The 14,431-nt window shown below is 39.5% G+C and overlaps 1 protein-coding gene across 3 annotated transcripts in view; it reads right to left on the reverse strand.

Moving 5' to 3' along the window:
* The window catches only part of Rnf2 (ring finger protein 2), a 40,974-nt gene extending 27,477 nt beyond the window's left edge, over positions 1 to 13,497 (reverse strand). The window contains exon 1 of one of the 3 annotated variants that reach the window (XM_058585119.1): positions 13,393 to 13,497. The gene's annotated coding sequence lies outside the window, so the exon portion shown is untranslated. Of the gene's footprint in view, positions 1 to 13,150; positions 13,237 to 13,382 lie in introns of those variants that run through there. The other 2 variants (XM_046462692.2, XM_046462693.2) reach the window with 2 other exon arrangements.
* Between the last annotated feature and the right edge of the window lie 934 nt (positions 13,498 to 14,431).

Here is a 14,431-nt window from a genome sequence, read left to right on the forward strand (position 1 = left end):
ATGTTTCTTATGGTGTGGATGTAAGGTGTCCCCCAAAAAACTCATGTGTGAGGCAACATAAGGAGGTTTGGAGGAGAAATGACTGGGTCACAATTTTAATCTAATCAGCAAAAAATCCCCAATGGGATTAACTGTATGGTGGCTGCGGGCAGGTGGGTGTGGCTGGAGGAAATGGCTCACTGGGGGCATATAGCTATAGGGTATACGTTTTGTATCTGGAGAATGGACTCCCCCCCTTTCTGATTATCATTTGAGCTGTTCCCTCTGCCACATTCTTTGCCATGATGTTCGACCTCACCTCATGTGAAACGGCCCCAAGGAGTGGAGCTCAAAAACCATGAACCCCTAAATAAACCTTTCCTCCTTCATTGCTGTTCTGGTCAGGTCCTTTCAGTCACAGCAGCGGAAAAAGCTAACTAAAACAGTGTTGTTTCCAAGTTACTAATTTGTTACGGCAATAATAGGAAACTAATAGGACAGGTGAACCCCAATTATGAGGAGAAACCCAATAGTAGAATGGAAGAAGGTGAGGGAAAATATGAACTTCAGTTTATTTGCCCAGTGGAATCTCATCTTCCACAAAAAGAAAACTAAATGCACCCACAGGAAAAAGTCTTCCTCTAGAAAACTAGTTCTCAGTTTTAGTTGCATATAGAAATTACCTGGAGAACTTTTAAACAATGTTGATATCTAAGTCCCATTTTAGGCCAACTGAATTTAACATCTCCCATGTCACAGTATAATTTAAAAGCCAGCCAAATAGTTTTTATGTGCAGCCAAAATTATGAATCAGACAAAAATTAGTGTCTTAATGACCTAAGAAATTTCTGACTTTTCCAACTATGACTAGAAGTTCCTGAAACATTCACTGAAATGTGGCTCAGAATTCATTTATTCCATGGTTTACTGTATGTTTTGCTGGCATCAACTTTGACAAAAAGAAGTTACAGAAAAAAAAAAAAAATTGCTAGGGACAAATTCCCAGAAGTACCATCATTGGATCAAAAGGCAGATTTTTTTTTTTTTTTTTACTCTGACAAATACTGCTAAATAGCTATACTAACTTACATTTATACAAATTAGGGATTAGCAACATCTTTTAAAAAGCCTGTCCAGTCGGATAAGTGGGAATGACATTTCCTAATTTGCAAGTCTTAATCATTCGTGGAAGGGGTTATCTTTTCACAGCTTTATTGGTCATTTTTTGGTCTCTCAATTACTTATATCCATATCCATTTTTATCAACTTTTATTTATTTATTTTATTTGTAGTTGGACACAACACTTTATTTTATTTATTTTTATGTGGTGTTGAGGACTGAACCCAGGGCCTCAAAGATGCTAGGCAAGCACTCTACCATTGAGCCACAACTCCAACCCTTTATCAGCTTTTTAAAAAGTTTGTAAGAAAATGACTTTTGAAGAAAATGACTTTTGTTTGTTAAATGTGTTTCCCCCCAGTTTCTGGCTTTTGTTTTTACTTCTTATTTGTATTTTAACTTTTTCTCCATGGCATCTACACTCTAAAATTATAAAACATCTACCTGCAATTTCTAATATTTTCAGATTTTTTAAAAAAATACATATTTAAGAGATCAGGAATCTAATTTTTCCATTCCATGTAATTGGCAAGTTACTCCAACATATTTATTGTTCTCTCTTCTCTTCAACAAGTTAGCATGCTATCTTTTAACTCATAAAAAAGATGAGAAAGGAGAATTTATATGTGTGTGCGCGAATACATACACACACGCACACACACATATTTTTTGAACCTGAGAGTATATGGAAACTCTGTAAAATAAAAGATTAACACACTCTACCTTCTTACATTGTAACAATAAACACCGAATTCAGATACTCACAGTAAGAAATTCCTTGCATAAGGAATTCTTTGTATAAGGTCATGAAATATGAAAGCAAGCACCAGGCATACTGTCACCAAAGTTCCCTTTGCAAAAGCAACAACATTGTCATCAGGCTGGCTGCTCCTTTCACAAAAGCAGTTAATAAGTTCTCCCTAGCATTTTTCTCCCTTGTTTGTACTCAGCCTTGTGATATATTTGCTGCCACTAGATGGAGACAATTTCATAGTAAGAATATTGGTAACTGAAGAGGAATAGCCACAAAATTTCTACAAAAACACCAACTGTAAAGAAGTCCTACTTAATTTTAGGGTGAAATAAGACGAGTAACTTTAGTTGCAAATTCAGTTTCCTCTTCTGTAAATGTATGGCTTTATAGGTAGCCTCAAAAACTCACAACTCTAAATATTCTACGGAACAAACTTGTTTAAGAATGAAAAAAAGAGAACTGTATCTTTGAATACATATACATATATTTTATGCCTATATAATACGTAGGTAAGTATGTGAAAACTCCATAAAACATAAGATTAACCCACTGTACACCTTTCTACACTGTTGTCAATAATTCTGATATACATAATATACAAATCCCTTGTATATTCCATGTATACTGTCCATCAAGTGACCATGTAACAATGCAGAAAGTAAGTCACAGCAATATTCCCTTAGCCACTGAAAATATAAAATATACTATACCACTGAAAATATACTTTTCTAGGAATGGCACAATCAGTTGAATAATTATATCTGTGGTAAGAAAGTAACCTAATAATCAGATTAAGATAAGAAAGACAGAACTTGAAAGCTGAGGCTCCCACACTTTTCAAAATTTTTTTTTAGTTGCAGATGGACACAATATCCTTATTTTATTTATTTATTTATTTAATGTGGTGCTGAGAATCGAACCCAGTGCCTCACAAATGTGAGGCAAGCACTCAACCGCTGAGCTACAACCCCAGCCCGGCCTTCAAACTCTTTAAACAGCAACTGAAATAACCCTTTCATAAAGCAGCTAAGCAATTCATTTCTAGAGATAAAAAATTCATGCTCTTTAACACACTAACCTTAGTCCTAAGAAATCATGCATTTCCAGACATGGTGGCGCATATCTGTAATCCTAGTGGCTCAGGAGGCTGAGGCAGGAGGATCAAAAGTTCAAAGCTAGCCTGCAAGGTGCTAAACAACTCAGTGAGACCCTGTATCTAAATAAAATACAAAATAGGGCTGAGGATATGGCTCAGTGGTCCAGTGTCCCAGAGTTCAATCCCTGGTACCCACCTCCCCCAAAAAGAAATAATGCACTGATAATAGGTAATAGTTACAGAGTGCTTACCACTTTGTTTCAGATTCTGTTTAATTCTAACAACCCTATGAAGTAAATGCCAAATTATTGCCTTCATTTAATAAATTTAGTTTAAAAACTAATGAGATATTTATGTAACAAATAAGGAAAGAGAGTCAAAATACAAACAACTTGCTTAAAGGTCTCAATGTAAATGTTAGAGGCAAGACTCAAAAACAGGCCTGTTTGACTAAGGTCATGCCCTTAACCAAAACTAAACACACAATTATTATTGGTACTATAATAAAAATACCATTCATATGTATGTTTACCACAAGCACATTTTTTTTCATTTCAATCATCAAAGAAAAGTTATTAATACCATATGCAATGACCAGAAATACCTACAAAATTATGATACCAATCATTTGCATCTGTGCTACAATTAGAGCTGTAAAACTTTGGGGGGGGGGGGTTGGGAAGGGGGTACCAGAGATTGAACCAGGGACACTCAACCACTGAGCCACATCCCTAGCCCTATTTTGTATTTTATTTAGAGACAGGGGCTCACTGAGTTGCTTAGCACCTCACTCTTGGGGAGGATTGTTAAGAACTCGCGATCCTCCTGCTTCAGCCTCCCAAGCCCCTGGGATTACAAGCATGCACCATTGCACCACTGCTAAAACTTATATTCTAAAAGGTAACTTGGAGTTAAGAGTTTTTCAGTTTTTGTGGGTTTTTTTTTTTTTTTTTTTGGAAAGGGGAGTTCCCTTACATCTTTCAACTCCAACTATTATGTTACCACATTACAATTAGCACAGACATTTTTAATATAACAAGAGACAAGAGCAGGAGTGAAGAAATTATTTCAGGTGTCTCTTTCAAATAGGGTAAATTTTCATTTGCAAAATAGACATCCCCCCAAAAAAAAACTATTATTATGGAGACTATCAACAACCAGATGGGGATTCAGAAGATCTCAATTCTCATTTTGTGATTTGAAGCAACTGCAAAAGCACATCAATTTTGTATCAATCTCCCTCTCTCTTTCTGTCTCTGTATAAAACACACACCTATCTACCCACCTACCCTTCCTTATCTTTCAATTCCTGCAAATTACATCAAAAAAGAAATTCTGGCATAAGTACCTCCAGAAGCTCTAAAGGCCAAAACAAAGTCAGGTACTTGGAATAGGAAGCATTGGGGGGGGGGGGGGCTTTTAGAAAGATTTATCTTTAAAGATTAACACAATCACAAAAGCTGCAAAAATTTAGCACAGTTCACATATTACTGGAAATTACCATAACTTTGAGCAAGTCAATATACAGTTCCAAATATCATCATGTATAAAATGAGCACGTTTTAGATAATATTCTTTAAAAAAAAAAACTGTTGCTCTGGAAATAATGCAAAGACCTCCACAAAATGATGAAATGCCACAAGAGCAAAGCTACTTATTAACCATTAGTTAGGCTTTTATTTATTTATTTTTTTTTGGTGGATCAAATCCAAGGTTAGGAGCATACTAAGCAAGCACTCTACCACTGAGCCATACACCCGCCCAGGCTTTTAACAATCTTAATGTTGAGTTATTCAAACAATAAATGTTAAAGAGAAAAATTGTAATAATGCCTTCCTAATGTTTTTTAAAAAACAGATAAAATAATAAAATCCATCCTCTCATAAGCAAAACTGATTCTACATTATTGGATAATAAAAGGAAAAGAACACTAATATTAATTCAATATAACAGATATTGTTTGTGGAACTTTTTACAGTTTTCAATCAGCCTCCATTTTTAAACAAAATTCCTACAAGTTCATGGTTCTTAATTAACCCTAACCCTAACCCTCTTTAAGAATCTGGTGAGAGCTGGGGCTGGGGCTCAGTAATAGAGGGCTTGTCTTGCACTGGGTTTGATCCTCAGCACATTAAAAAAAAAAAAAAAAATTAAACAAAGGTTAAAAAAACAGCTGATGAAAGTAAGAAACTCTCGGAGGAAAAAGGACACACAAAAACATGTGTACAAAAAATTTCAGAGTATGCATGGATCCACAGAGGGGACCAAGAACAAGATCCACGGGGACCAAGAATACCTGTTCCACACTATGTAAGAAAGAACTTCCAAGACTAAATGGGGAAACAGTTTATCTTCTCTAATCCCTTGTTTTCTCTTCAACTGTACTGCACAAGTTGCTGCCATCAAAGAGTTACAGATTTCATCCTTTAAAGGTAAACTTATGGGCTGGGGATGTGGCTCAAGCGGTAGCGCGCTCGCCTGGCATGCGTGCAGCCCGGGTTCGATCCTCAGCACCACATACAAACAAAGATGTTGTGCCTGCCAAAAACTAAAAAATAAATGTTGAAAGTTCTCTCTCCCCCCACCCTTAAAAAAAATAAATAAATAAAGGTAAACTTATACCCAGGCTAGGTGGCACACACCTGTAATCCCAGCGGCTCAGGAGGCTGAGTACAAAGCCAGCCTCAGCAATTCATTGAGACCCTGTTTCTAAGTAAAATACAAAGTAGGGCTGGGGATGTGGCTCAGTGGTTGAGTACCTGAGTCCAAAAAAAAAGAAAGGTAAATTTATGGAGGTAACAGGTACTTTTTTCACCCCACTGACACAATGATCACTGGACCTCCCTATCATCAACATAAGTAGTAAGCTAAGAGAAACTTTATGATCCAACCACAAGGAAATGATTAAACATACTATGGTATATCCAACTGCAATTTGCAATCATTAGAAATGGTACCAAAGCTGGTGCAGTGGCAAAAAAAAAAAAAAAAAAAAAAAAGAATTAAGCAACAACTGAAATGATATCTGATTAAAAGACTATAATTTATGAACCTTCTCCCATTCTTAGCTCTTAAACTACTACTGAAAGGACTAAAATATTGATCCTAGAGATTAAAACTAAAAATAATCCATTTAAGAAATGAATGATGAATAATTTATCCTCAAAAGCTTTTTCTCCTCACTGGCACACTAATGTTGTCTTCTCCTAAATCAATTATTTCAACAGATTACACAAAAGATTTGAGAACAAATTAAACTGACATTAATAATGTTATCTATATTATATGTAAGTGTAACATTAGCCTTTTCTACGTGCTGGAGTTGGGCTCTGGGTGAAGCTCAATGGTAGAACATGTGCTTCATGAAATGAGATCCTGAATTCAACTCCCAGCAACAAATGAATAAATAAGTCAAAGACTTCTGGAGGGAAAAAAGGAAAGAAATTGCACTAATAATTAAACCCTGGCTAACTCAACCTGGCAAATGGGACCTATATTTCAATATAGCTATATAACTTATTATAATTATAGTAACAATATTAATGAAATTCCAGTTTAATATTTTGGACAGTATAAACTACCAATATATAAACTAAACATACTAAGCTACCAACAACATACATTTCTGTCACTGCACTGTCACGTGAGGAAATGTTCCTAGGACATAATCTCATAGCTATAAAAAGCATATTTTCACTCAAAGAGCTCTGTTTTCTTCACAAATGTTAACCAAATATTTTGAGGAAGGATAAAAAGTTCACTGAAACTAAATAACAATTTTCAATCTTGCTAAGCATACATTTTAAAAGCAGAGATTTTCTGAAACTGATGTAACTCATATAAATCAAAACTTTTTTTTTTTAAGAGTAATTTCCAGCCAAAACAGTCATAGCATCTGTTTTTGTACTCCCTTAGGCCCTTGTCCCTTAAACAATCTACAAAGTGGCAGTTCTGTTCCTACACAAGTAATGAAATCTGAGGTACTGTTTCAGAATATAAGCAAGGATACTTAACCCTGTGGAAAAGAAACTAATGAGACATGCCAACCTTAAAAAGCTAGGGTTATAGTAATTTCATAACTCCTTCCACATCCCATTCCACCCTAACAATTTTCTCAAAATGGAAACTCAAAAACTTGAAATTAGACACAAAACTATCACCAGGATCCAAGCCATGAATCAAGGGATCTTTCTCTTTCTTTCTTCATACACCTCCCTTACATTTACAATGTGCTTTGCTGTTACAAAAACCCCTTTACCTACATTACCTGAGTATCTTAGCAAATAATCTGTATACACACTCAGAAAGGCCAAGAATATTGTCAACAGTGAAACCAGACCTAGAAATCAAGTCTCCTGCCTTCAATTCTAAAGCCCTTTCTATTATACACAACAAACACTACCCCTTCTGTAATATAGTAAAGCCTTCTATAAAACATTTGGCTGGGTTCCAAGACAGCCATCCCAGACTGAATTAGACTCTATATAGTAAATAGTGTAAATAGTAAGGGTTTAGGGTTTAATGCAATTACTGGCATGAAGGCATATGTCTTTTTAAAAGTGAAGCATTAGTTGGTTTTAAATTAAATCAATATGGTATGTACATGGTAGGGGAAAGCAAGCAGAACACTTCTAAAATGAAGTCAAAATGAAGTACTGCAGATTTGCACATTTCACAATAGCTAACGGAGATAGTGTAATCAATACAGAAATGAGGAAATACAGCAGACAATCTTTAAAAATGTGAAAAAAACTGTATATAGTTTTATTTTTAGGAAAATGAAAAGACAAATTTCTGTCTCCACCCCCAAAAATAGATCTTTAGAATATTAATTAAGTAATCAAGGAGGTAAAGGAGAATTTTATTCAGTCATCAAAAGGAATCCCTGCCAAAATCACTGCTCTGGAATTCAGCAGATCAGAAATCCAACATCCCTTTAATAGATAATTTACTGGTGCTGCACAATTAACTGATTATTTTATCCTTTCACTCATATTCATTAAGTCAAATACCACCACCCAAACAATTTCTAATGGCCCCAGAAGCAAGAAACAATGTCAATAAGATTTTATTTTCCTTGTTCAGTGAAAGAGCAAATTTCTCAAGTATCTATATACACAGTACTTAGGATAAGCTGAAAGTGCATAAAGTGATAGTCTTTAATTAAGATGAAAAGTACAGAAAAATGTTTAATGATGGTTATGATTATGTGACAAAATTGAGAAATCTTAGAAAAACAGCTTTCAGAGGAGTTGAGCTGAACACAGAATAAAGTGAGAGCTGGGCTAGTGGCACACACCTGTAATCCCAGCAATCTGGGAGGCTGAGGCAGGAGGACTGCAAGTTCTAAGCAGCCTCAGCAATTTAGCTAGGCCCTAATCAACTTAGTGAGGCCCTGTCTCAAAGTAAAAAATAAAAAGGGCTGGAGATGTGGCTCAGTGGTTGAGCACCCCTGGGTTCAAACCCCAATACCCCCAAAAAATTAAAAAAAGAATAAAGTTGGATTTGATCATGTATAGATAAAAAATTGTACTAGTCATTAAATTTGGCTAGAAACAGAAAAAGCAAATTGGTCACTATGTCTTTTGGGTTTCCAAAACACATCACTCATCTGTTATTGCATTTAACACACTGTACAGTAGTTTATTTGTCATGGCCACTTAGACTAAATTCCTGAAGAACAAAAACCTAATTTGATTCATTTTTCTATTCCTAAAACCTTGTGAGAGAGTCTGGAACACAGAACATAATCAATAAATGTTTTTGTTTTTTTTTTTGAAAGTCAAACTAAGGACAGAGTTACAAATTTAAATTATTACATTTAACACTATTTATGCAGGTCATTTATTCATTTCTCAACTCTTAAATTACCCTTCTAAGGTGCTTTATGATGCTTAGGCTGAGACTATGCAACTATATTTCACCATCTCTTCTGCCAGATTTTGCCAACCGGGGTAGCAAGTGGAGACTGGAAAACAGGAATTTCGGACTTCCTTCTAGTTCCTGTCAGTGGCAATGACAGTCCCTGGCCCTGGCAGCAGCAACTGGTTCTAGCCTCCAGCTTCTTTTGGTACTCCCAGAACCAGCCATATCACATGCCTTCATAGTCACTAACAGCTGAACAATGCTAACCTTTCCAAAAATTCAGCACCAGGTCCATGGAACCTTTCTCAGCGGGTCTTAGGTTCCTATTACTGTAATGTTCCCTTTTAGCTCTTATGTCCATCTAATCAACCCCCTACATTAAATCCTCTGCTATTCTTAGTCAAGTTTCAGTTTTCTCAATACATAATAAACACAGTAGGCCAGGTGTGGTGGTGCGCAGGCCTGTAATCCCAGCAAATCAGGAGGCTGAGGCAAGAGGATTGCAAGTTCAAAGTCAGCCTTAGCAACTCAGCAAGACTCTGTCTCTAAATAAAATATAAAAAAGGGCTGAGGATGTGGCTCACTGGTTGAGCACCCCTGGGTTCAATCCTCAGTACCAAAAAATAATAATCAAATAAAATAAACACAGTGATTCTAACTACTCTCCTCCAGATATTTTGCTGCTTCACTAAAGAGGAAACAAAACGTGGGGTTATAGATAAAATCCATCTTATAAAGGTTAGCCTGGAACCTTCTTTTAAGCTGAAGCATAAAAAAACCACTTTCGTGATTTAATTCACTTTGTGATTTCTTATTCGGCTTTGGGGGGGGGGGTGAGAAATATTATAAATAATGTAGGCTAGCCCAAGGACACCAACATACCTCCTTTTACTATAACACATATCCTAGAGATAATGTGAGATGAGGTTGATCTTCTATGCCCCAGTATTGTCAGTCCCCATGTGCCTCTCATAGAGACCATGCTGATTCTTTGTATTTTAAAAAGACTGGGTTTTGGCCAGGCACAGTGGTGGCTCAGGAGGCTGAGACAGGAGGATCCTGAGGTTCAAAGCCACCATTAGCAACAGTGAGGTACTAAGCAATTCAGCGAGACCGTCCCTAAATAAAAATACAAAAAATAGGGCTGGGGATATGGCACAGTGGTTAAGTGTCCTGAGTTCAATCCCTGGTATGTCCCCCCCACAAAAAAGAATAGGTTTTGAGGGGAGGTTTGTTTTATTATTGTTCAACATGCTCCTAACTATTTCAGCTAGTGTTCAAGGAAAGAAACAGCAATTTCCTGCAACACTAAAGCTAAGCTGAACTTACTGGTAAATTTTGCCTTCCTATTCTCAAGTATTTTTCGTTTTGTTTTGTGCTGGAGAATGGTAAGTATTAGCTCTACCAATGAACTACACTCCCAGTCTCAAGCATAATTGTTTTTTCACTATCTATGATTTCCATTTTACAGGTTGACTTTGGAATGTAACATCATCATAAAATACAACTAGTGGAATTCTATTTTGCTCTACAGTATAGAAAAAGGGGGAAAAATGAAAGAAAGAAGCACCTTTGCAGGAGAGTCCACGTTTTTCACTTGGTCATTAAAATTTCACTGAAAAATGTCCAAATTAGGCAATTTAATATGAGGTTAATTTTTTAAATCCTTTTTCACTATTATATTTAATAAATATTTTTTACATTCTGACAAATGGCAGACATGCCAAAGCAGCAAACAGGTTGTTAATTCACTCTACAAATGAAACGGGAGATGCAAATTTTAAGCAATGAATTTCTGATAACATAGGTAACTGCTGAGCATCCAACAAGACACACCACTAGGCACAGTCATACAAGTCCACTTCAGTGGCTCAACACCCACAAGGCAAAAGAGAAATTGAGAACATGGCTAGTTCTACTGGAGTTCCTCCACATAATATAGAACTGGATAATGAGTCATCTATCCTTTTTGCATCTACATTCAGGAACTCATCATCCAACTCACGTCTATGAAAAAGTAAAGTTAGTTTCTACTTAAATGTCAAGGGTCCTATTACCACAGTAAGAATATCTATGTAAAACCACCAAACTCTCCGCAATAAATACCAAAAGATTCAGTGAACACATTAGGTAGAAGGGTCATATAAGGATCTTTAGACCTTTAGAGAATAGATTGGGAAACCGGTACTGTACTTTTGTACACCAAAAAATACCTCTCAGTTAAATGCAAATTGAGTCAGTAAGTTACTGACAGTTAAGATTTCAAAAAAAAAAAAAAAAAAAATCAAAAAATCAGACAGTGTGATAACAATGTCTGCCTTCCACAGGGCATGTAACAAACACCACCAATTAAAAGTCATTTGTAGATTTGTATGTGTGCAGAATGTATACATAATCCCACAAGTATCTGTCCTTTTATAAAAAACAGCAAATAGAGGTAAATTTTTAATTTCTCAGGATTTCAATAAATGAGTCACTTCAAAACTATGAAATGCTTTAAGTTACACTAGAAACACTGACAGAATTTTGATAAAGTATATTTTAATGTTAACTCATTGCTTTTGCTGGAAGGAGTTACACTTCTTTACTAATGTACAGAAATTAAACTGTCACTGAAACATCTGGTTGTGTATTATTCATTAGGCATATATCACACCTTTATTCCAAAAACTGCTGAATTACAAATCATGAGTAAATCAGATTAAAGAAAGAAACCTGAGATGACAAACCGAAGGTCAGTAACAGAAAAATGAAATTCCAATCACGTGTGCTGGCCTGGTCCATATTTATATCCCCTCAAACCTGGGCGCTTTGAGTGCTCGACACAAGCAAAGAAAAACTCAAAATTCCCAGTATTTGATGTCTGCACTGTCTACATATGTTAGTGATTCTTATTTGAAATTTTTTTGTGCAGCACATTTGAGGAGCCTTAGCTTATTTTTCAAATACTCAAACGAAGTAGGCTCACTCAGGCAGTTTTCCTTCTTAAAGTCACCATTTTTCATCTATAATTAATTTCAAGCGTGGATTCCACAAGGGTATCTGAGGGAAATAACTGAAGTCCTTAGAAAAAGTAAGGGATCATATTTGCTGTGCTATCACTGGAAAAAGGAAGTCTAAAATAACTAACCATTATTTTACTAAAAAAGTTGATTAAGTGCATAATCAAGATTTTAGGATACCTGTTGATTGTGACAATCAGAAATTTCAGGCAGAAAAAGGAATATCAAAGAGTCACAGTACTGCCACTTAAATACTTTATAAATCCAAGGATCGCGTTTCACTTTAAGAACCAAAATCTAACATACCAATATAAATTATTTTAAAAACTCAACAATTACACCTAATTCAAATCGGATTATCTACCAATTACAGTAAGTATTCTACTTGATAATTCTGGAGGTACCAAAAATAGATTATGTAATGCAAATTGCTCATACATTCGTTTTAAATATAATACTCAGTTTAAAATATTGAAGCCACGGCTTGATTTTTAATTTTCAAAATAACAGCGTATTCGTAAAACGCTGGGTGCATATTTAACCTTTCCACAGCAAATTTCTTCACGCACCTCAAAGAAACCTGGCATTTTTAAGCCACATTACAACGTAAGACACACAGGTAAAACTTCCGACGACCTCCTAAAAGATGCCCACAGGGGTTTTAAGGAGATGAACCTAGAATTGGTCTTGGTGGGCAAATAATCGGAATGAAGCTCAAAGTTTGAAACACCCATTTTACGAACACCATCTCTGGGAGCTGGAAAGCGACTTGGGCAGGAGGAAAACGATCCTGACAACCAGGACGACAGCTCCCAGGCGACAGTATACCCAGGATCTCAGCAGAAACCACAGGGTTCAAAACGCGAAGCTTCCATCAGAAACCCCGAGACACCCCCTCCCCCCACGGCTCCTCCGGGCAAGCTCGCGGCTTTGGAAAGCAGCAACAGATATTCCGGAGCAGGGGGCGGCACTCCAGGAATGTGTGGGGCCAGGCGAGGTCTCCCCGCAGCCTGCAGGGAGCCCCGACCCGGAGCAGCTCCGGCGCACAAGAACCCCGACTCCAGGCCCCCGGGGGAAAAAACGGGTTGTCTGCACAAAGTGCCCCTACCCCACCCCCACGGTGCAGACACAAGACCGCGGAGGCGAGGGGAAAGCCCGAAGAAAAAACCCGCATTCCACTCCGCCCGCCTCCGGAGCGGGGCCGCCGGGAGGCTGGGCCCCCGCCCCCGGAGGCAGGGGCCGCACCGCAGCCCGGCCGCCGCGCTGAGCGAGGGCTCGCCGCGAGAGCAGGAGCCCCTGCGCTTCGCCCACCCGGTCCTCCGCGGCGGGCTCACCCCCTCCCCAGGACTCTCGAAGAAACGCGAACAATGAGAAGCCGCCTCCCCCGCCATCCCCGCGGCCAGCACGGCCGGGGTCGGCGGCGCCATCTCCCCTCACGCCCCCGCGGACACACACCCCCCCCCTTCCGGGCGCGGGGCCGCCGTCAAGCGCCGGCACCCGGCAGAGCGGACGCGCGTCCCAGCCCGCCGCTCCCGCGCCCTTCGCCTCGCCGCCCGCCCCACTCACCGGCTCCTACCCCAGCCCGGGGCTCCGCTGGCCGCGGCCGGAGCGAGACTCAGGTATCAGCCGCCGCGGCCGCCGGCGCCGCCGCACAATATGGCGAGCCTCGGCTTCCGCAATGGAGCTCGGGAAATACAACAGGGGCCGCTCAATATTCATGAGAGACGGAGGGGAAGCCGGCTCGGCCGGCGCTACGGGGAGGGCGGGAAGAAGCGAGTGAGGGAGGAGGCGGAGGCGCGGGACGGGGACGTGCACGGCGCGGGGAGGCCCGCGGCGCGAGGGGAGGGGGCGCCGCCGCGTGCTGGCCAGGACGGCCTGGGCGCCGCGCCCCGCCCCGCCCCGGTCGGGGCCCCGCCCCCGCCCCCAGGCCCCGCCCCCGCGCCCCCCGCCCCCCAGCGCCCCCCGCGGCCCGTCGCAGCCCCAGGGCTACGCCCGGTGACGGCGGCGCCACCTTGTCCTCAGTGTGCACTCTCTCCGAGTTCTCATCCCTGGCTCGGTACACCTGGTGCGCCTCCCTGGTCCGCTGTTGGGGTTCAGGCTCAGACTCTCCCAAGACTTGGTCCTGGTACCCCCATCCCACCGGTAGAAATCCTCGTTAGGTGTTCACCTCCACGACTTCACCTGAACTCCCAGCACCCTGGAGTCCCCTGGACACACACATGCTTTTCATCCTTGCAGAGTAAACCTGCAAGATCTAATTATTTCGGAAAAAAGTGGCCTTCAACTCTAAAAAAGTATGTTGTTGGACGTCTGTTAGCATTCTGGTCGTTCTCATCAGGGCTCTTACTGTTAGACTTTGCTGCTGTGTTATTTCTACTTCTTGGCCCTTTCCTCTGCTGCATTGTCTTCTGAACTTGAGAATGCAAGAAATAATAGCTTAAATAGATGTAATACCTACCTAAAACACAGCCTATGGGAAATTTTTGCTTAATGGATATAAATTATGAGCTGAAGATGTAATAACGAAGAAGTGAAAGATTTGCCTAACTTAAATATGTACCATCAGTGAGATGTCATTTATCTGGAAAAGATAACCAACAATACCAGACGATGAA

Source organism: Marmota monax, unplaced genomic scaffold (assembly GCF_021218885.2).
Source record: "Marmota monax isolate L192 unplaced genomic scaffold, Marmota_monax_Labrador192_F-V1.1 WCK01_AAM20220418_F8-fsc00250, whole genome shotgun sequence".
NCBI classification, from domain to species: Eukaryota; Metazoa; Chordata; class Mammalia; order Rodentia; family Sciuridae; genus Marmota; species Marmota monax.